We start from the raw sequence: 22,033 nt of genomic DNA, 5'->3' as shown, positions 1-22,033 counted from the left end.
AGCCTCGGTCGGACACAATGTGAACAGGAAGTCCATGCAGGCGGAAGATGTGTCGGAAGAACAACTGAGCCAGACGAGGAGCAGAGGGTAGTCCAGGAAGGGCCACGAAGTGAGCCATTTTAGAGAAGCGGTCAGTCACCATCCAAATGACTGTATTGCCCGCAGATGGAGGTAGGTCCATGATGAAATCCATCCCAATGTGGTGCCAGGGATGGTCCGGGACTGGCAAGGGCAAAAGTAGGCCGGCAGGTCTTTGACGGGGAGACTTATTCCTAGCACAGACTGCGCAGGAAGCCACAAAGTCCTTGACATCCTGGAGGAGATTGGGCCACCAGTAGTGACGGGAGATCAATTGCCCGGTCTTTTGAGCTCCTGGATGCCCGGCCACTAAAGAGGAATGCCCCCACTTCAAGATACGTTTTCGGAGTGCGGGGCGCACATAAGTCTTACCGGGAGGCAGTCTCTGCAGAGCAGAAGTGGCAACTGGTACTAGGCGATCGGGAGGTATTATGTGACGAGGAGATTCCTCTTGCCCCATGACATCGGATGCTCGGGATAATGCATCGGCCTTTATATTCTTCTCGGCTGGACGGAAATGAATGGTAAAGTTGAACCGAGAGAAGAAGAGGGACCACCTGGCCTGCCGGGGATTGAGGTGTTGAGCCGATTGGAGGTAGAGGAGGTTCTTGTGGTCCGTGTAGATGTTAACGGGATGTTTAGCCCCCTCTAGGAGATGACGCCACTCCTCCAGTGCCAACTTAATAGCCAGGAGCTCACGGTCTCCAATCGTATAGTTCCTCTCGGCAGGGGAGAAAGTCTTAGAAAAGAACCCGCAGGTTCTGGTCTTGCCTGATGTGTCCCTTTGCGAGAGGACGGCTCCTGCGCCCACAGAAGATGCATCGACTTCAAGAGAAAACGGCCTGGAGACATCCGGACGGACTAGAGCAGGAGCAGAGGCAAAGGCAGACTTTAGGCTATTGAAGGCTTGTTCGGCCTCTGGAGGTCAACGTCTGGGATCCGCCTTCTTCTTGATGAGAGCCACTATGGGTGCGACCAGGGTAGAGAAGTGAGGGATGAATTGCCGATAATAGTTGGCGAATCCAAGGAAACGTTGGATAGCTCTAAGTCCCACAGGACGTGGCCACTGGAGGACAGCTGAGAGCTTGGCCGGATCCATTTGTAGACCCTGATCGGAGACGATATACCCAAGAAACGGAAGACTGCGCTGATGGAAAACGCACTTCTCAAGCTTGGCGTATAGATGATTGGCCCGTAGTCTTCGTAGGACCTGACGCACTTGTGCCACATGAGTCTGCTGGTCAGGGGAGAAGACCAAAATGTCGTCAAGATAGACAATGACGCAGACATAGAGGAGGTCTCGGAAGATATCGTTCACGAATTCCTGGAAGACCGCTGGGGCATTGCATAGGCCAAATGGCATGACCAGATATTCGTAGTGCCCATCTCTGGTGTTGAAAGCAGTCTTCCATTCGTCTCCTTCTCGAATACGGATCAAGTTATACGCTCCCCTGAGATCCAGCTTGGAGAAGATCCTAGCTCCACGAAGACGGTCGAATAGTTCGGGGATTAGCGGAAGAGGATAGCGGTTCTTGACAGTCACCTTATTTAAGCCCCGGTAGTCTATGCATGGGCGGAGGGAACCGTCCTTCTTTTACACAAAAAAAAATCCAGCGCCAGCGGGAGACGTGGATTTACGAATGAAGCCCTTCTGTAAGTTCTCCCGGATGTAGGAGGACATGGCTTCAGTCTCGGGCACAGAGAGGGGGTATACTCGACCCCGTGGAGGAGAAGTTCCTGGAAGAAGGTCTATAGGGCAATCATAGGGCCGATGAGGTGGTAGAGAGTCCGCCTCCTTAGCCGAGAAGACATCTACGAAGTCTTGGTAATCCTCCGGTAGTCCAGTCAGAGGCTTGGCGTGAGCAGGTGACCTCGTAGAGCAGTTGGGTTGAGGAGACCTCAGACACCTATTTGGACAGTCCTGGCCCCAACTGAGAACCTCCCCAGTTCTCCAGTCCAGCTTAGGGGTATGTAATTGCAGCCAAGGAAGACCCAGCAGGATGTTGGAAGAGGAATGACGCAAGACGTAGAAGGAGATCTTCTCCTGATGTAAGGCGCCCACCTGGAGGACTAGGGGTGCAGTCTGGCAGTGCACAGCTTCGGTAAGAATCTCCCCCGTAACCGAAGAGATAGACCGGGGTTGGGCTAGCTGGATTACGGGTAGCCGCCATCTTTGGACCAACGAAGCAGAAATGAAACTGCCAGCAGCGCCAGAGTCGATGAGGGAAGTAGTCTGGAGAAGCTGCTCTGAGGGTGTCTGGATGGAGACTGGCATAGTCAACCTTGGAGAGGTGGCATTCACACCTAGGGAGGCCTCTCCCACCGGACCTAGGTGCGAGCGTTTCCCGGACGCTGAGGACGTTAGGGACATCTCTGCCTATAGTGATCAGCGCCACCTCTCATCAGTCGTCAGGCGAGCTCGTTCCACCTGCATAGGAACTTCTGGAGATGACTGGGACATAGGAGCAACGGGATTCTGGAACACCGGTGCCAGCCGAGGATGGCGACGGGGCAGACTCAGACGCTGTTCTTGCCGGACCTCCTCCTCTCTCTCGGAAAACCTGGTGTAGACTCTGGTAGCCAGTAGGATGAGTTCGTTCAAAGAGGTAGGCAGGTCTCGGGCAGCGAGCACATCTTTCACTCGGCTGGACAGGCCCTTTTTAAAGTTGGCAATTAGAGCGGACTCATTCCAGTCTAGTTCTGCCGCCAGGGTGCGGAACTGGATGGCATAATCACCAACGGAGGAAGTTCCTTGGGATAGGTTGAGGAGAGCAGTCTTAGCCGGAGACGCACGGGCAAGTTCCTCAAAGACAGAGCGGAACTCTGCCAGGAAAATTCGGAGATTAGCAGCCACAGGATCATCACGGTCCCACAGTGGTGTGGCCCAGGCCAGAGCTCTACCTTCCAATAGGCTGATGATGAAAGCCACTTTAGAGCGCTCGGTGGCAAACTGACTGCTTAGAAGTTCAATATGTATGGTGCATTGGATCAGGAATCCTCAGAACAACTTGGGGTCACCTCCATATTTACTTGGGAGAGCCAGTCGTAGCTTAGCCGAGGCTGCAGGAGGTGATGACTGCTGAGCGGTGGTATGCTGCTTTACAGCTGCAGTCAGTTGTTGGATCAGCTGTGACTGTTGCTGGATTTGTTGAGCCTGTAGGGCGACCACTCGGGCTACTTCGCGGATATCAGGCACCACGCCGGGATCCATGGTTGGAGCCTACTGTAACGCCTGGAGTAGTGGATCCACTGGACCGTCACCAGCGATGGCACTAACCTCACCAGGGAGCGGAGTCTAAGGGGCCGCTGGTTTTCACCAGAGCCCGCCGCAAGGCGGGATGGACTTGCTGCGGCAGGCGACCCCCAGGTCGCTACCCCTGGCTTGGTTGCTAGTGACGGCAGGCGAGGCGTGGCAGGAGCAGTAGGCAGGAGATGGTGCTGGCAGAGGTCTGTAGGCGTAACAGCAGGTTACAGGCTGAACACAGGAGCAATGGTGTAACAGGGGAGCAGGAACCAGGAACAAGGACTAGGGACCAGGTAGCGGATAGGAATCAGGAACAGGGACTAGGGACCAGGTAGCAGATAGGAGTCAGGAACAACAGGGAGCTGGGCCAAACGCTATGGGAAGCATGTAGAGGCTCCAACACGAGGGACAGGGCACGCTGGGATTTATAGGGAGTGATTGGGTGCAACTACCAATTAGGGACGGACTGGCCCTTTAAATCTGAGACAGCCGGCCGGTGCACCACGCTCCCGGTCTCCGCTGATTGGAGACGTATGGTGGAGAAGTATGGTGGAGAGAAGCACAGGAGAGAAGCATGGGGGAGAGAAGCACAGGAGAGAAGCAGGGGGGAGAGAAGCACAGGAGAGAAGCATGGGGGAGAGAAGCACAGGAGAGAAGCAGGGGGGAGAAGTATGGTGGACAGAAGCACAGGAGAGAAGCATGGGGGAGAGAAGCACAGTAGAGAAGCAGGGGGGAGAGAAGCACAGGAGAGGAGCAGGGGGGAGAAGTATGGTGGAGAGAAGCACAGGAGAGAAGCACAGGGGAGAAGTATGGTGGAGAAAAGCACAGGAGAGAAGCATGGGGGAGAGAAGCACAGGAGAGAAGCAGGGGGGAGAAGTATGGTGGAGAGAAGCACAGGAGAGAAGCATGGGGGAGAGAAGCACAGGAGAGAAGCAGGGGGGAGAGAAGCACAGGAGAGAAGCATGGAGGAGAGAAGCACAGGAGAGAAGCAGGTGGAGAAATATGGTGGAGAGGAGCACAGGAGAGAAGCAGGGGAGAGAAGTATGGTGGAGAGAAGCACAGGAGAGAAGTAGGGGGGAGAAGTATGGTGGAGAGAAGCACAGGAGAGAAGCACAGGGGGGAGAAGAAAACAGGCCCAGGTTTCACACTGAGTGAGTATAAACACATTTAGAATCTATATTATTAACTATATGTATAATATGTACTGTTTTAGTGTCATTTTGTGCCATTTTGGTTGGTGGTGTGCCCTGGGATTTTTTAAGTATAAAAAGTGTGCCGCGGCTCAAAAAAGGTTGAAAATCACTGGTATAGTAGTATGTAAATTACCCAATCAGAAATACATGATAAATAATGATTAATCGGATATTTCTTTTGTGTCACCGGATAAACAAAACAATTGGTTTTAACAATGTGCCTGCAATGTAATACAACTCAGACAGACAGTTTTCTGTACACTAAGATTTGCACTAAGTGCACTAAGATTTTTTTTTTATAGCAACATCTGCTGTGACAAGGTGATCTTTCAAATTATTGCTTCTCCTTTATGATGGTAATGGAGGATTGTGAAATTCTTCAATATTGACATGGCTATCTCTGACTATGTGCCAATGTTTTTTAATGATGCCATATATGCTAGGAGAGAAATGATTATATGTACTAACAAATGGGACTTTGTTTAATGGTTTTTTACCTTCGTTTTTCAGTAATTCTTCCCTCTGTAATGATTTTACCCTTATTGTAAATTGCTGTAATTAAGAGTCAGGGTAACCTCTCTCATGAAATTCAGATGTCATTCTATTGAGGGCATCTTCCAACTGTACCTCATCCTTAATAATTCTTTTCGCACTTATCATCTGGGAGAAAGGTAAAGATTCAATCATCCTAGTGGGGTGACAGCTCTGATAATATAGCATATTATTGCAATCAGTGGGCTTTCTGTAAAGTCTGTAAACTTTAATAGGGTGTCAGAGTCACCCCTTCCCCCCACCCCATACATGGAAAATATCATCTATGTAACGCCACCAGGCAAGCACATGGCTATACCTGGGGGTTACATAGATGAGTTCGTCCTCCATCCTTATCATAGGATATGTGGGTGCCACATTTCAAGTAATCTCAATAAAAATAATTTATGATAACGGTGTACCCCTATTCACACATTGCAGGGCCTATGGTTTGCATGCCTCTAACATGATCTATTGAGGTATACAGACTTGTAATGTCCAAAGTCACCAGCAAGGCATTATCAGGTACAGAAATTTCATGAATTTTGTTCAAAAAGTCCGTAGACTTATGTAAATACGATTTAGCCTTGATCACTAAGGGTCTCTGTAAATGGTCTAAAAAACTGAAATTCGACTCAAGATAGAGTCTCTGCCCGGGCAGATTAACCAAGCTCTTATGTATTTTAGGTAGAAAGTATGTAAGTGGACGTCTAGGATGTGTAACAGTCAGATATTCCACTAAATCGTCATCTATGATCTTGTGTGTCAAACTTTCCTGCAGTAAGTTTTTTATTTTCTTAGCAATTACAAACTTTGGATCTTGAGTTAAGAGTCTGTAAACTGCCGTATTGGTAACTGTCTGTGTGCCTCAGCTACTGTATATATGCTCCCCTGTCCATGACCACTATTGCTCCCCCCTTGTCAGCAGGCAAGGGTCATGGACATATATATATGTTTGTCAACATGTTTGTCAAAAGTGATTGTTTTTGCATTGTTATATCATCCAACAGGACAATTGTATTGATCCAGCAAGGGTACATAATGTAACATTATTGTAGCAAACATTAGGCATTCTTTCATATGATTGTAGCTTCTAAAACATTCAAGATCATTTTTCATATACTAAACATAAAAACATCACCTTTTCTCTTAATATTGTCATATCAGCAGGAATCAGTAGCAGGGTGTTATCGAACTCCTTCATATTAGTACATCAATGCATTCAGAAAACCCAAAGGAAAACAGACATGAGGTGTACTATAATAGAATTCACTTGAATAAAGAACTTTTTTTCTTGCACAAAGCTAAACTTTGATCATTTTTTACTTGATCAAAGTATTCTTTGAAGTTTTTTTGCAGGATTACAATTCGGAAGTGCATTTTACTTGTAGATATGGAATAGGTAACAACAACTGATGAGATAAAAGGATAAGGTAATGAAACATATAGGTTACAAATAAAAATTCTACACTGTGTGTATCTAAAATCATTCTGACAATGTGAGAAAATTAATTAAGGAGACATTGTGTTATATAGTTCTAATGTACTGTTCTTAAATTCAGAGTCAAACAGTCACAGGGACTTTAAATAGCTCATTAGAAAGGTCATTTTCTGCAGTGTCTTTACAATTCTTAGATAATGTTTTGTTCCAGTCTTCTTTTTCCTTTTTTGTTAAATAAACAATGTCCTTTTCTGCGCTTTCCTTACACAAGGCTCACTGAAAAGCTTACAGTTCATCAATCAACCATAGTATTGAAACCAACTGCCTAATGTTGTGTAGGCATCTCTCTTGTTGCCAAAGCACTTCTGGTTGTGATTTATTTGACAACTTTTGGTACATAATAACTACAGTTTACCAAAATACCTCACTGACCTGCTGTTTTGGAAGTGCTCTGACCTAGTCCTTTAGCTATGACATTTTGGCACCCGTTAGAATTTTTCTTATTGCCTGCTAATGGTGATAGAGGGCGCTCCATCCTTATGTCATAAATTTTACGTGCTACAGTCGCTATTGACTGCTGCATATAAGGGGTTAAACTTCTGGGAACCTACATTCCAGGCAGTAACAGCAGGGTCCTGACTAGGTATTACAGCCAGGCTTCCACTGCTTGATTGAGCACGACAGCTTGTGCAGCTCTGTCATATCCTTAATATGGTGCTATTAACTGCAGCGTGTAAGGGGTTAAACCACTGGGAACAAACTAATCTTCATTCCTGGCAGTCCACCTGTGCTGTCCCAAAAATATAATCCCACTTGTGCAGTGCCCATAATAATATCCCCCCTGGGCTCCCCCCATAGTAATGTCCCCCCTGTGCCCCCCATAGTAATAATCCCCTGTGCTCCCCCCATTGTAATAATCCCCCTGTGCTCCCCCCATAGTAATAATTCCCACTGTGCTTTGCTCCCCCCATGCTAATAATTCCCCTGTGCTCCCCCCATAGTAATAATCCCCCTGTGCTCCCCCATAGTAATAATCCCCCTGTGCTCCCCCATAGTAATAATTCCCACTGTGTTCAACCCCATAGTAATAATCCCCCTGTGCTTTGCTCCCCCATGCTAATAATCCCCCTGTGCTCCCCCCCTGTGCCCCCCATAGTAATAATCCCCTGTGCTCCCCCCATTGTAATAATCCCCCTGTGCTCCCCCCATAGTAATAATTCCCCCTGTGTTCAACCCCATAGTAATAATCCCCCTGTGCTTTGCTCCCCCCATGCTAATAATCCCCCTGTGATCCCCCCATAGTAAAAATCCCCACTGTGCTCCCCCCACAGTAATAATCCCCCCACGCTTTGTCCACATAGCAATAATCCCCCCCCGTGCTCTGCCCCATAGTAATACATATCTCCCCTTTCCCCCCGTTGCCAAACACACACATGAAAAAACAATCAAACCTACTCACCTTATTATAGCATACAGAGCGGGTCCATCTCTTCTCTTCTTCAGCCTGCGCGGAGCAGCCACCCCCCGCCCCAGCGCACATCTTCTCCCTCCAGCAGGCACAGTAACAACACATCATTGCGCCTTTTGAAGGAAGATGTGTGTGGGGGCAGCAACAGCCTCGCAGGTGCAGAGCGGCTGAGCGTGGCCCGGGGCGGGGTGGCGGCGGTCTTGGCAGAGAATGGGCCGGGCGGCCAGGCAGCCGAGGGAGCGCGCCGCTAGGTGAGATCCGGGGGTGCCACCAGGGCCTTCTAGCTGTTGCCGCCCCATGTGGTCGCCTGGCCCGCCCGCCAGTAGAAACGGCCCTGCTGTCACATTAGGTAGGGATCAATGCAGCTTTGCTTTCATCCATGCCACTGCCCCTACTTAGTTTAGCGATCCACTCTAAAATAGCAACCGCTAGCTGGACGACAGCTCCTATACTGCAATGAAAGACATGGAAAGTAGGTGAGGCACACTAGGTCAATAATAGAAGGTCAATGTCAGGTCCAAATTATTGGGCAAAAGCAAGGCCAAATACGAGCTGGAATTTAGGATATTAGGAAAACTGAATACTAAACTGGAAACGTGCTAGTAAGGGTCAGTAAGATTTTACTAAAGCACCTACAGTAAATACAGAGAAGCCAAGAACATCAGGCATGTCAGCACTGCCAACAATCGAGTACGTATCTGGCAGTTGTTTTCCAAATCAGGTATCTAATAACATGTATTGTTTTCCTAAAACTAAACTAAAATGGATATATATAAGGAAAAGGCTTAACTATGTAGCTTCTGTAGCACTGTACACTAGCATGACATGGATAATACATACTGAGCAGGAGGCATACACTGTAATCTGCCTCTACATGAATCTGGAAACACCTGAGGTTGCCAGTGTGTCCTTACTGACATCTACAGTATGTCAGATTGAAGCTGGAGTAGACTTCAACAGCAGTTTAAGCCTGCATGCAGGCATAGGCCATGTTCACACAATGTATGTGTTGTATAAATCACAGCCGTTGTTGCCATTTGCAACAATGGCCGTGAATTATACAACACATACATTGTATGGGAATAACTGGAATCCCGGCCGGAGTGTATACACATAGAGGGACATGTATGAAAAGGCGAAAATGCCTTTTTTAGGAGCAGATGGGGCTGTTTGGCATAAAAATATTCGCAAAGGGTATTTTTGCAAATATTTTTCTCGCACCAGCCCCATCTGCGCCACCTTCGCCTGTGTGGCGGAAAAGGGGCGTTAAGGGGGGTGCGGCTGCACGCAGAAGTGGCGCGGTCTCTGCGAGCAGCGCATTTATCATTTTTTCCGTGGAAAAATTATACTGAAACCTATGTCAGCTCCGAGGTGGCGTAGGTTTCAAAATTTTCGCATGGACAGGCTCTGTGCGATCAGGATTAATGTAGAGTCAATGCACCTCTACATTAATCCCATGAGCTCCGGAGCTGCGGGGACATATGTAAGCCTGGCGTGAAAAACGCCGGACTTCATAATTGTCCCCCATAGTATACACTCTGGTTGGGATGGCTAGCGGTCACGCAAAAAAAACTGACTTTTTAGTTTTCTGTGGTCACTATTCATTTAATAGCGTCCGCAGAGAACCTGTCAGTTCACACAATGCTCCATTGTGTGCAGCTAGGAATTCACACACACTTCATTGTGTGCAGCGGTGAATTCACACAAACTCCATTGTGTGCAGCTGTCTCTTCTATGCACATCAGTACCCCCTCTTCCTACCACCTTACACCAACAGACTACAAAAAAGCATAAAGGCAGCGCAAAACAGGAGCTCTATGCAATTGTTTCATTATGTGCAATACCGGTAACATATCATATATGCTGTACAGAGCTCAAAACAGATAACTCCCATTAACTCCCCCTTACAGTCAGAACATCTCATACTGTACCTTACTAAAGCTACTTAAAATATAAGAATTATAAAAATTAGGCCTACTAATAACTATAATCTAGTGCTGTAAAGTAGACATCACATAAACCAACATACTATATAATATGTGCATAAAGTTAGTACTGAAGTAAAAATGTTGATAATTTGCGAGATAAAAACCCCATCAGTCAAAAGATTCTGTGTGATTTGTACCTGGATAAGCCAATATAGCCTTGAAATACTTACCTGGATGATGTCGGAGTTTGCCTGTATCTAATTTTTAAAAGGTGTCATAAAAATCCTTCCTTGCCCTGCATTATGTACATAGAGGGCTCAGCTCACATGGCCAAGCCCTGTATATAGATTGTGTGCCTGCACCGCCTTAATAGAGGCACAGCCACAGTGGCAGGCCCTGCTGTAGGCAGAGGCATCCGGGGCACTCAATATATGTGAGCTAGTGCTTCTTCTTCTATTATAACATCTACAATAAGGGCATTTCACCCCTTCCCTCCTCAGCCACTTTTTGTTTTTACACTAAAGGTTTTTTTTTTCTTTCTCATGTTAAGGCTATGTTCACACTACGGATGAGATCGGCCGCTCCGTGACTCCGGCCGGGTCACGGAACGGCCGGTCTCAGCCCGGATCATCACGACCGGTACTTAAGTACCGGCCAGATGATCTTTCCTTCGTGGAGCTCTGATATGGTCTGGTATGACTGTGACGCCTGGAGCTATTTCCTACCAATCTACCAATCCTGTGGTGAGAATTCCCTCAGACAATATGCTGACGGCTCTAATCATTGATTCTATGTGGAAATTTATGTTTTAATCCATTAAAAACCATTAAAAAAGTGATTCAGACAATGTTTCTTAATGTAGAAAAAAGCCTGTGGCCGAAACCACTAGGGCAGCAGTAGCTGTTAATACGGCCCTGCTTGCATGTATGCAACTTTTTTATCACTTTTAATTCAAACATTTTCTGTATGTGATGTGACCAAAAATCTGCAATTTAACAGTTTTTTTTTTGCTGAAACTGTTTACCGTGTGGGATCAGGATAGTTCATGTGATTCCACATGTGACAAATGCAAATATGTTTTTTTTTTTTATGGAAAAAGTATGTTAATTAAACTTTTTATATGGGAAAGGATTTTTATTTATAAAAAAAAACTTTATTCTTTTTTTTTTTTACATTTATTTGTAGTCTCTAGTCCCCCTAGGGACCCCCTATGAGCAATACCATGATTGCTCATAGGGATTAACGCAGTACCTATGTACTAAATTGATAATTTTTTTCTAAGTTTGATTGCTTCAGGCACCTGAATGGAGCGAGGGACAGCATCAGAGCTTTGCTGGTAAGTTTAGCGGATCATCCCCCGTCAACCACTGATGGCTCTTCAACAGCATTTAAATTGTTTATTAGCAGACACAAATGATTGGTTCATGACGACTAATAGACACAGTCCTTTTCTGCTCCCAGTGTTGAGAGGCCTCCCTGTGCCCCCGTAATGGCAGTATGACGTAGTTGCAAAACAGTGCATCACCATAAGGTTCAAAAACAACAAGGGACACATTTACTAAAGATGTGTCCACTAAGAAGGTGTAGATATTGGCCTTTTCTGTTGTGTATGCCTGCCATAATCCCCCTCGTCTGATAGGCAGGTAGGGGTAGAGTGGCAAGGTGGGGAGGAGACTAGGCCTCCTTCCACGCCTTGTTTATCAAAGTTAATGCCTGTAAACAGGTAAATTTTACAGCCAAAAATGTTCACCTAACAGGTGTAAATTTTTGCACAATTTCTGTGCAGATCCTGTCGAATTTTGTAGAGAAACACAACAACAAAAAAACTCATAGGGGGAGATTTATGAAACATGGTGTAAAGTGAAACTGGCTCAGTTGCCCCTAGCAACCAATGAGATTCTACCTTTCATTTTCCAAAGAGTCTGTGAGGAATGAAAAGTGGAATCTAATTGGTTGCTAGGGGCAGCTGAGTCAGTTTCACTTTACATCATGTTTCATAAATTTCCCCTATAGTGTATAAACATATAGCCAATTAAAACCAACTTACCAACACACATAATGTAATAACAAGGGAAACACCAGCCATAAATATTCCATAATGCTCTTACCTGCAAAATCAATAACCATTTATAGGCAACCTAAATGCATGATCTACGCAAACTATATGTGTAGTTATGACAGAATATAAGACCCAGTTGGTTCCCCTTGCCAGTGATTTTTAACCTTTTTTGAGCCGTGGCACACTTTTTATACTTAAAAAATCCCGGGGCACACCACCAACCAAAATAGCACAAAATGACACTAAAACAGTACATATTATACATATAGTTAATAATATAGATTCTAAATGTATTTATACTCACTCAGTGTGAAACCTGGGCCTGTTTTCTTCTCCCCCCTGTGCTTCTCTCCTGTGCTTCTCTCCACCATACTTCTCCCCCTACTTCTCTCCTGTGCTCCTCTCCACCATACTTCTCCCCCCTGCTTCTCTCCTGTGCTTCTCTCCTGTGCTCTCCCCCCTGCTTCTCTCCTGTGCTTCTCTCCCCCATGCTTCTCTCCTGTGCTTCTCTCCACCATACTTCTCCCCCCTGCTTCTCTCCTGTGCTTCACTCCCCCATGCTTCTCTCCTGTGCTTTTCTCCCCCATGCTTCTCTCCTGTGCTTTTCTCCACCATACTTCTCCCCTGTGCTTCTCTCCACCATACTTCTCCCCCATGCTTCTCTCCTGTGCTTCTCTCCCCCATGCTTCTCTCCTGTGCTTCTCTCCCCCATGCTTCTCTCCTGTGCTTCTGTCCACCATACTTCTCCCCCCTGCTTCTCTCCTGTGCTTCTCTCCCCCATGCTTATCTCCTGTGCTTCTCTCCCCCCCTGCTTCTCTCCTGTGCTTCTCTCCCCCATGCTTCTCTCCTGTGCTTCTCTCCACCATACTTCTCCCCCCTGCTTCTCTCCTGTGCTTCTCTCCCCCATGCTTCTCTCCTGTGCTTCTCTCCCCCATGCTTCTATCCTGTGCTTTTCTCCACCATACTTCTCCCCTGTGCTTCTCTTCACCATACTTCTCCCCCCTGCTCCTCTCCTGTGCTTCTCTCCCCCATGCTTCTCTCCTGTGCTTCTCTCCACCATACTTCTCCCCCCTGCTCCTCTCCTGTGCTTCTCTCCCCCATGCTTCTCTCCTTTGCTTCTCTCCACCATACTTTTCTCCCCCATGCTTCTCTCCTGTGCTTCTCTCCCCCATGCTTCTCTCCTGTGCTTCTCTCCACCATACTTCTCTCCCCCCTGCTTCTCTCCACCAAACTTCTCTCCTCCCTGCTTCTCTCCGCTATTTCTCTCCCCCATCCCCAGGTTTCTCTCCCCCCCTTCCTTCTCCCCTCCTCTGAAATGGTCGCCACTGCTGTCCGCCTCACCTACTGGCCGCCCATAGGGCCCGGACGTGCTCCTCCAATCAGCGGAGACCGGGAGCGTGGTGCACCACGCAACAGCCCACATTATAATCCGCCACAGATTGCTGCGCATTGCCGGGGAACAAAACACAGGGGCACCATAGTTTGGGGAACTTTCCCTGCGGCACACCCGACCATGTGTCGTGGCACAGTGGTTGAAAATCACTGCCTTAGGCCATATATCCCATACTAGGTTTCATGACAAAGACATTAAATATACACATTAAAATGACATTCTTCATTCATCCTCTTGGGACTTGCTGTCTCTATGAACCAAATCCAGTAAAATTCTCATTTCAATAATGGCTTTATTTGCTCATTATCTCCCTCAGTTTGTCCTAATACCAACCAATGCAAATCAGAAACGCATATACGTACTTTATGACAGAAGTTAATGCATGGTTCTAGTTCTTAGAACCCTTAGGAGTTTATGCTTTTGTAGTCCAAAGGAGATTTATCAACAGGGGATTTTTCTAGGTGTGGTCTATTTCTGCTTTGGCATGATTAGACAGGTCTATTTAAAGTGCAATTGACTATCAGGGATAAGCCTGGTCTATTTTCTGTGGTGCTGATTTGTTTGTCTCAGAATTGTCTCTAAATGGTCTCAGAATTGTTTATAAATAGTCTCATTGGTCCTGGTTTGCCTCCTATCTAATAGGCATTTTATTATCCCTTTCGTTTTCAGATACCCGCATTCAGAGGATTACGTCGATGACCATCTGATTTTAATGTTTAATAAAATGGTCAATGAGGTTTTTTTAATTTGAATAAATTTTTTTTTAGGTGTGTTGTGTTTTCTTTCATTAGTTTAAGGACTTAGTAGTGGAAGCTGTCTAATAGACGGAAACCATTACTAAGTCAGGACTTAGTGTTAGCCGGTATAAAATGGCTAACACTAACCCCCCCTTTATTACCCCAGTTCCTAATGCCACCAGGGGTACTGGGAAGAGCTGGGTGCCAGTAGTCCTGGAGAGTCAAAAATTCGCACTCCTGGACTGGGCGGCAACAGGCTGGTAATATTAGGCTTGGGCAGGCCAATATAAATTGCCCTTCCCACCATAGCACTACTAGGCTGCTGCTTGGTTTTTAACCTGGCTGGTTATGGAAAGAGAGGGGATCCTAAGCGGTTTTTTTTTTTTTTTTTTTTAAAGCAGCAGGTAACCCCCAGCCCCTACCATCACCCCTCCCCCCATGGAGAGTGCACTGCATCAGCCCCCCCCCCCCCAGCAAGGAAGGTCCTTGCTGGTGCAGGTGCAGTGCCATAACAGTCTGGTTCCCAGGTGTTAAGCCCCTGGGAACAAGACTGTAACTCCTGTGCGGGGATTTTAAATATCCCCGCTCAGAAGCAGAAGCTTTCTGTTCCTGGGTGGGAAACCCCGTAGGGCAGGGAATCCCAGCTTAATGAGGGGATCCCTTTTCTTGTACTGTAAGGAGGCGTTACTTTACAGCCCCAGAGGGTTAGTAGTGATGCTACTGCATCACTACTAAACCCCTTACTCTCCGTGAACCGGGTGCACAGCACCCGACCCACGGAGCATACCAGGTCCACATTAGGTGGTGAAATACACCACCTCTAGTGGGGAGTCAGTTTGCGACCTATATGCGACTATTTTAGATAGTCGCACATTATAAATCATGCTTACTTTCAGCATAAGCTGAAGTAGGCATGATCAGCCTATGTCGGGAAAAAGTCGCAAAATTTTGTGCCAAAAAAAGTGCATAAAAGCTTGATAAATCTCCCCCAATATGTCTTTTGTCAGCGGGGCAAAAAGTAACCTGGCACTGGTCTGTGCCTATCAGAATTATGTTGACAGGAGAATATATTAGTAGAGATGAGTGAATAGTGAAATATTAGAAATTCAATTCGAATAACCCCCGATATTTGACTATTCGATTGAATATTGAATTCCATTATAGTCTATGGGAGAAAAATACCCAGGACTTGGAAATCAAAATTCAACCACTTGGAGGTCACCAAGTCCAATGACACCTCAGGAAATGATGCCAAAACCTCTGGAATGCGTCTGGGACAGCAAGGGAAGCATGCCTGGGTGCATCTATCACGCCAAAGTCGCATTATTAAGCCACTATCACAGCCTGCCTACAATATACTCCAAACGCAATATAACCGCTATATATAATGGAAAAAATACTTGGAAAACTTTTTTCCTGTACATTAGCTTGGACAGAAAGGCAAATATTAAGCAAAAGAAACTTTATTATGCACCAATTTAAATAACGTTTCCCATGACAACCGCAGATGGCATAGACAAGGGGGAAATTAAACAGCACCCACCTCTAACTGTCATTGTGTATGTATGTGTGTGTGATGTGGTGAGCTCTCCAAAAATTACTTCAAATTCTTTAGAGGACGCGCACAAATAAGCAGTACCCAGATAATAGTTTTTATGGCACACTCACAGTTTACAGCCATATACCGAATATATACATTTCTTTAGAATGCGGAAAAAAAAAAGGCATTCAAATTCTTTATAGGACGCACAGTGTGCAAATCAGTGGTACCAAGATAAAAGTTTTTATGGCACACTCACAGTACACAGCTGTATATCCTATCTCTCCAGCAGATACACTACAGCCTATTGCTGACACTGCACTACCTGCCTGTCTGAACGCACTCCTTCTAAATCTCTGGTTTTTATACTTTTAGCCCTAACAAGGGCTTTTGGGAGTCCCTTCCTACCTAACTTTACCCAAAAGCTTTCTCTCCCTGGTATACAGTCTCTCCCTCTCTAGCTAAAACTAGCAACTGACACAAATCTGAAATCCACTATTCGTATACTCAGGAGGTGACATGGTTTATCCATCACAGTTTAAGTCGTGCCTATTCCTAGTGCCTGTCCCTCCACCCCCTATCCCTCCACCCCCTGCATGTTTATTGGCTTAAATGTTTACTGCATTTTCAATCGAAAATTCAATTGAAAATGAATATATTAGTAGACAGTAGTAGTAGACATCTTAGAAGTGCTGGTTTTATATATATATATATATATATATATATATATATATATATATATATATATATATATATATTGTGAGACAGTGACAGGGATTGTGGTTGGGAATCGCTATATCTCCCCGAGGTACCTGTCATATGTGAACACTAGGTTCCAGAAAGTCCATACCTCATCCAGGGAAAGCTGGGTGAGATATGGAGGAATCCAGGAAAGTTAGAACCCATAGCAAACTACTTGCTATGGGACTGTTTTAGTTGCTGTAAAAGGGCCTGGATTTTTATGGAATGACAGGCAGGTTGGTAGTGGGGCCTGTCATTCCCTTTCTGGCCAGTCCAGGTTTTTCTATCTGGCCAAGTCAGCCCAGGTGCTGGAGGCCACTGATCACAGGTCTCATAAGAGGATGCACAGAGTGTATAGAGGTGTGGCTGTGCATGGAGGTCTCTCCTGGCTGTGGGGAGGGTCAGGGCTGCTAAAGCTTCTGCTTGGACTTGGAGCCACACTGGTATTGTACCAACTGTTGTTTTATGTTGGGTGACTGGTAGCAAGTCACCTGTATAGCTAGGATTTGCTGTGTTAGTTAGAGCTCAGACGAGCAGGATTTATTTTACTTTGAGCCTGTATGTAAGGCTGAATTTCTTTTGGTTTCAATAAACAAACAGGAGCATCGCTGTTTTATAAAAGTTTGTGTCACTGTCTCTGACTGCCAATCCTGCTGTCTGCCCTGCTCTACAGAGCTAATCTCCCACAATATATATATATATATATATATATATATATATATATATATATATATATCCTCCATACATTTACACAATTACATATAAATTATTCCAGGAGTGTAAGCAGTACACAGTTACATTTAGTGACTTACAGGTCACGTCTTCTCTGATCAGAGTTGGTCTCTTCCCATTAGCATGTCTACCTGAGGTAGACTGCCATGATGATTTTTTTTAAGCCATGATTTTTTTTTACTGTTCTCTGCAGTACTAGTGCCAGACGAACATCTTAGGGTCCGCACTTTTACAGTTGCGCACTCACTATCTCCCGACTCCACTGCAGTCACAGATGACTTATCTTCTAGGCCTCACGGAGCTTCATGTCTGCAGCCCCTAGTGGCCAGGAGCCCCTTTTTTGCAATTGTTCTATAGGAAATGGATGCTGATAGGGAAGCTGCCTGCTGCCTAGAAGATGAGTGACACTGTTAAAGTATACCTACTATTTGGTGACCACTGCAGGATATGCTGAAAAGATCCTGGAAGCCCTAGAGACTGCACTGTAAGTGTATTACACTGCAATCTATAGGGCTTCTGGGAGTGTCGTCCCCACTTGTATTCAGAAGAGACAGTGCACATGCAGGTTTTTTTCAGTGTACCCTGCTACAGTTATCAAATGATCGGTATGTTTTGTGCGGTAGGTTGTGCTTACAGTTTAAGGGTATGTTCACACAGAGAAAAGTTGCCACAATTCCACTGCAGATCTCTCCGCCACTGAATCCTGCATGCCTTTGTGTGACACTGTTTCTTTATGGCATACCTCCCAACTTTTTGGATGGCCAAAGAGGGACACTTGTGGTTAACTCTAGGAAAACTTTACAGACATTTCTATACTTTTTAATTCAATGATGAATTCACAAATACATACAGGATCTGCTCAGGGCCGTTTCTAGGTAATTTTGACTACAGGGCGAATCCTGCTAAAAGCGCCCCCCCAACAAAAAAAAAAAAAAAACAGTTCAATGACTCACAGGCGATGTCTTCTTTGATCTGAGGCATCACTTTCCCTTTTCCTCTCCATCTGGCCCAGTCCACCATGATGATTTCTTGCAGCAACAATTCATCTCTTGTGAACCTGCCAGACAAACATCTTAGGTTCCGCACTTTTACAACTTCCACTTCTTTTGTGTCTTGTGCAGTAAAGTCTGTAGGTATGTTAGTTGCCCCCTGTATGTAGGATCCCCTGCTGTGCCTCCATATAGTAATAATCCCTCTTTGCCCCCCCATAGTATTAATCCTCCCTGTGCTCCCCCATAGTAATAATTCCCCATGGTTTGTTCACATATAGTAATAAACCCACCTGTGCAGTCCCCATAGAAATACCCCCGTGCCCTTCCCCCATAGTAATAATCCCCCCTGTGCTCTTCCCCCATAGTAATAAGCCCCCCCCTGTGCTACCCCACCCATAGTAATAAGCTCCCCTGTGCTCCCCACCCATAGTAATAAGCCCCCCTGTGCTCCCCACCCATAGTCATAAGCCCCCCTGTGCTCCCCCACCCATAGTAGTAAGCCCCCCTGTGCTCCCCCACCCATAGTAATAAGCCCCCCGTGCTCTCCCACCCATAGTAATAAGCCCCCCTGTGCTCCCCCACCCATAGTAATAAGCCCCCCTGTGCTCCCCCACCCATAGTAATAAGCCCCCCTGTGCTCCCCCATAGTAATAAGCCCCCCTGTGCTCCCCCATAGTAATAAGCCCCCCTGTGCTCCCCCATAGTAATAAGCCCCATGTGCTCCCCCACCCATAGTAATAAGCCCCCCTGTGCTCCCCCACCCATAGTAGTAAGCCCCCTGTGCTCCCCCACCCATAGTAGTAAGCCCCCCTGTGCTCCCCCACCCATAGTAATAAGCCCCCCTGTGCTCCCCCACCCATAGTAATAAGCCCCCCCCCTGTGCTCCCCCACAGTAGTAACCCCCCCTGTGCTCCCCCACCCATAGTAGTAAGCCCCCCGTGCCCCCCCCCATAGTAGTAACCCCTCCTGTGCTCCACCACCCATAGTAGTAAGCCACCCTGTGCTCCCCCACCCATAGTAATAAGCCCCCCTGTGCTCCCCCACCCATAGTAATAAGCCCCCCTGTGCTCCCCCACCCATAGTAATAAGCCCCCCTGTGCTCCCCCACCCATAGTAGTAACCCCCCCATGCTTTGTCCACACAAAAAAAACAAACCATTATACTCACCTTGTTCCAGCATACAGCAGGTCCCTCTCTCCTCTTCTCCAGTCTGCGAAGAGCAGGCCGCCGTAACCCCTGCACACATCTTCTCTCTTCAGCAAGCGCAGTGATATGACGTCATTGCGCCTGCTCAGGGAGAAGATGTATGCAGCGGCCTGCAGAGTGCTCGGCAGGGTCCGGCCGGTCCATGGGGGCGGAGCTACGGTCGGGCGGGGGCGGAGCTACGGTCGTGCGGCGGGGCAGAGCTACGTTCGGGCGGCGGGGCGGAGCTACGTTCGGGCGGTGGGGCAGAACAACGTTCGGGCACCAGTCTTGCCCTGTGATGGGGCACAGGGGCAGGGGGTCACAGAGCTAGGTGATGGGGTGAGTGGGCGGGCGGCCGGGGGTGCGCGCAGCTCAGTGGAGCCACCAGCGCCCCCTAGCTGTCGGTGCCCCGTGCGGTCGCCCGGCCCGCCCGCCTCTAGAAACGGCCCTGGATCTGCTGCAGATGGATGCATTCAGTTACATTGATAGATACAAATCTGCAGCAGATCCTGTGTAAGTGACTGCATCCTCAGGTCCCATTCACACATCAGTAAGGGCTCTATAACACCAGAACAGATTTCTGACCAATTTATCTGACAGATCTTTACAAATATGTTTCAGTAACTGTCTGCATTTGCAGGGACCCACTGGCTCAAATAGGTGACACAGAAGCAAAATGGCTTAATCAGTAACACCTACAGATGTGTGTATGGGGCTGCGATGCCCTGGCCCCTGGGGGCCACTTCCGCAGTGCTGGTGTTATGAGCGGGCAATGACCGGGGCAGCTGCAGGGTGTATACTTGTCACGGTATAGGCCTGAGGGCAGCACAGCTGTAGGGCCGGTCTGAGGAATCTGCGGGTGATGATGGGCATGCGATTCTTCGCTGCACTTAGTCAGGGCACCAGTTAGTGGACACCAATGCCAGGGTTCAGTAACAGCGGTTTTATTATAGAAAAGGTAACTAGTAGCAACAGTTCTGTCCGGATGCAACCGGGTATATAGCAGGCTTTGACAAATAAAGCAGGAGTGGTGCTGCATAGGCTGTGAGAATACGTGCCGGATGATGGGAGTAGGAGTATGAGAGGAATAGCGTTGCTGGGTGGATTAGCTTGAGAATAATACTTGCTGTGAATCCTTGCAGCGATGAGGAGAGATAACGGAATGACACCCAGAGGAGAGAGAAGAATCCGGTCACTTGAGCAGGCAGATACAGCCGAAGACTTGAATACAGCAGCAGAATCAGTCACTCCTCTTATGGTGAAGAGGCTGCAGAGAAGAAGCCCAACTCCTCTGAGGCAGGAGAGGGACGACACACATCCTCCTTGCTTGGAAGCAGGGGGAAGACTCACTTGTTAGGAGGAAGTGGGAGGTCACATGGTTGCTCCTGGCCAGAACTAGTCGGCCATTGGAGGAACCATGGTTACAGGTCACGTGATCAACAGCCTTGCATACCACTGTACACTGTAATAATACACAGGAATACATGACAATACACATGAAAATGCACATTACCAGAGAATACTAGGGGAAAACCAGCAGCAGTTGCAGTGCAAACACTTACCAGAACAGGCATTGACACAGCAATAGAAATGGCCATAATAAGAGTAGTAGTCTGTATGTTCTGGGACACTGCATACCTCCCTAGCAAATTTGAGCCGACCTCGGCGAATCTAGAAGGCAGCAAACATGGATAGACTAGACAATCAAACAACAGGAATGAATGAAGAGAGTGAGTGTGATGAGGTGTGTGTTTCCCACGCCCAAGGCACAGGTGAGAAGAGAGAGAGAATGAGAAACCCTAGTGGCAGGACTTCACCTAGGGGTGCCTAACGTACTCTGGCGACCAGGTAGCTAGTGCGTGAACCATCTGACGTGTAAGCCAGGACAACTTAACTGCTGGCGGGTGACCCTCAATATTCCAGCCAGTTAGACAGTAGGTTTTCTGTTAAATGTGTTACCCTACTGGAAAAGAACTGTGAAGACCTGTGTACTACCTTGGCGTGTCTGAGTAGTGTCTTGGATACCTGGAAGAGAAAGGAACAAAATAATAAAAGCAAACATACATGGGGAGCTCCCTTTCATACCACTCAATCACACACACAAGCACTCCACAGGCCAAACACACGAAAAGGCATCCAAGGTGCGATATGTATGGACAAGTGTGAAGGTTAGGTATGACTATGTGTGATAACTATTGTGTTGGGACAAGACAGAGGTGAACAAATACTGGAAACAAAAAGGAAGGGAAACACAACAGACAACAAATACTGCGAGGTCTTGAGGAGAACTGGCTCACATGAATCTGAATGAAACCTGAGAGAAATCTGAATGAAAATTTGAGAAAAATCTGAATGAAAATTTGAGAAAAATCTGAATGAAAATCTGAGAAAAATCTACATACAAACTGGTTCAACTAAATCTTTCCAGCTATAGATACGATAATAATACACAATACTGAGACTGGATGAGAAAATACACTCCTACATAAACTGGACTTTCTCTGAGGTATATATAAACTGACTTCTCTTACTCAGAGGAGGAGCTATCTGACTTAGACACTGGAAAATATACTGTTTTACAAAAGAGGCACTCTACTCTGAGGCAATCTATGTAACCTTGTGCTTACTCAGAGGAGGAAATACAAAGACTCTGATAACACTGAAATGCAATAGTACAATAAGTGCAATAATGAAATAAGTGCAATAATACCCTGTGTGGAACACACAATCACAGGAAAGTGCATTAGGAAGGAATGGGTTAAGTGTCTCTG

This window comes from Dendropsophus ebraccatus, chromosome 7, assembly GCF_027789765.1.
Source record: "Dendropsophus ebraccatus isolate aDenEbr1 chromosome 7, aDenEbr1.pat, whole genome shotgun sequence".
Taxonomy (NCBI): Eukaryota; Metazoa; Chordata; class Amphibia; order Anura; family Hylidae; genus Dendropsophus; species Dendropsophus ebraccatus.
This window is presented reverse-complemented; position numbering follows the sequence as displayed.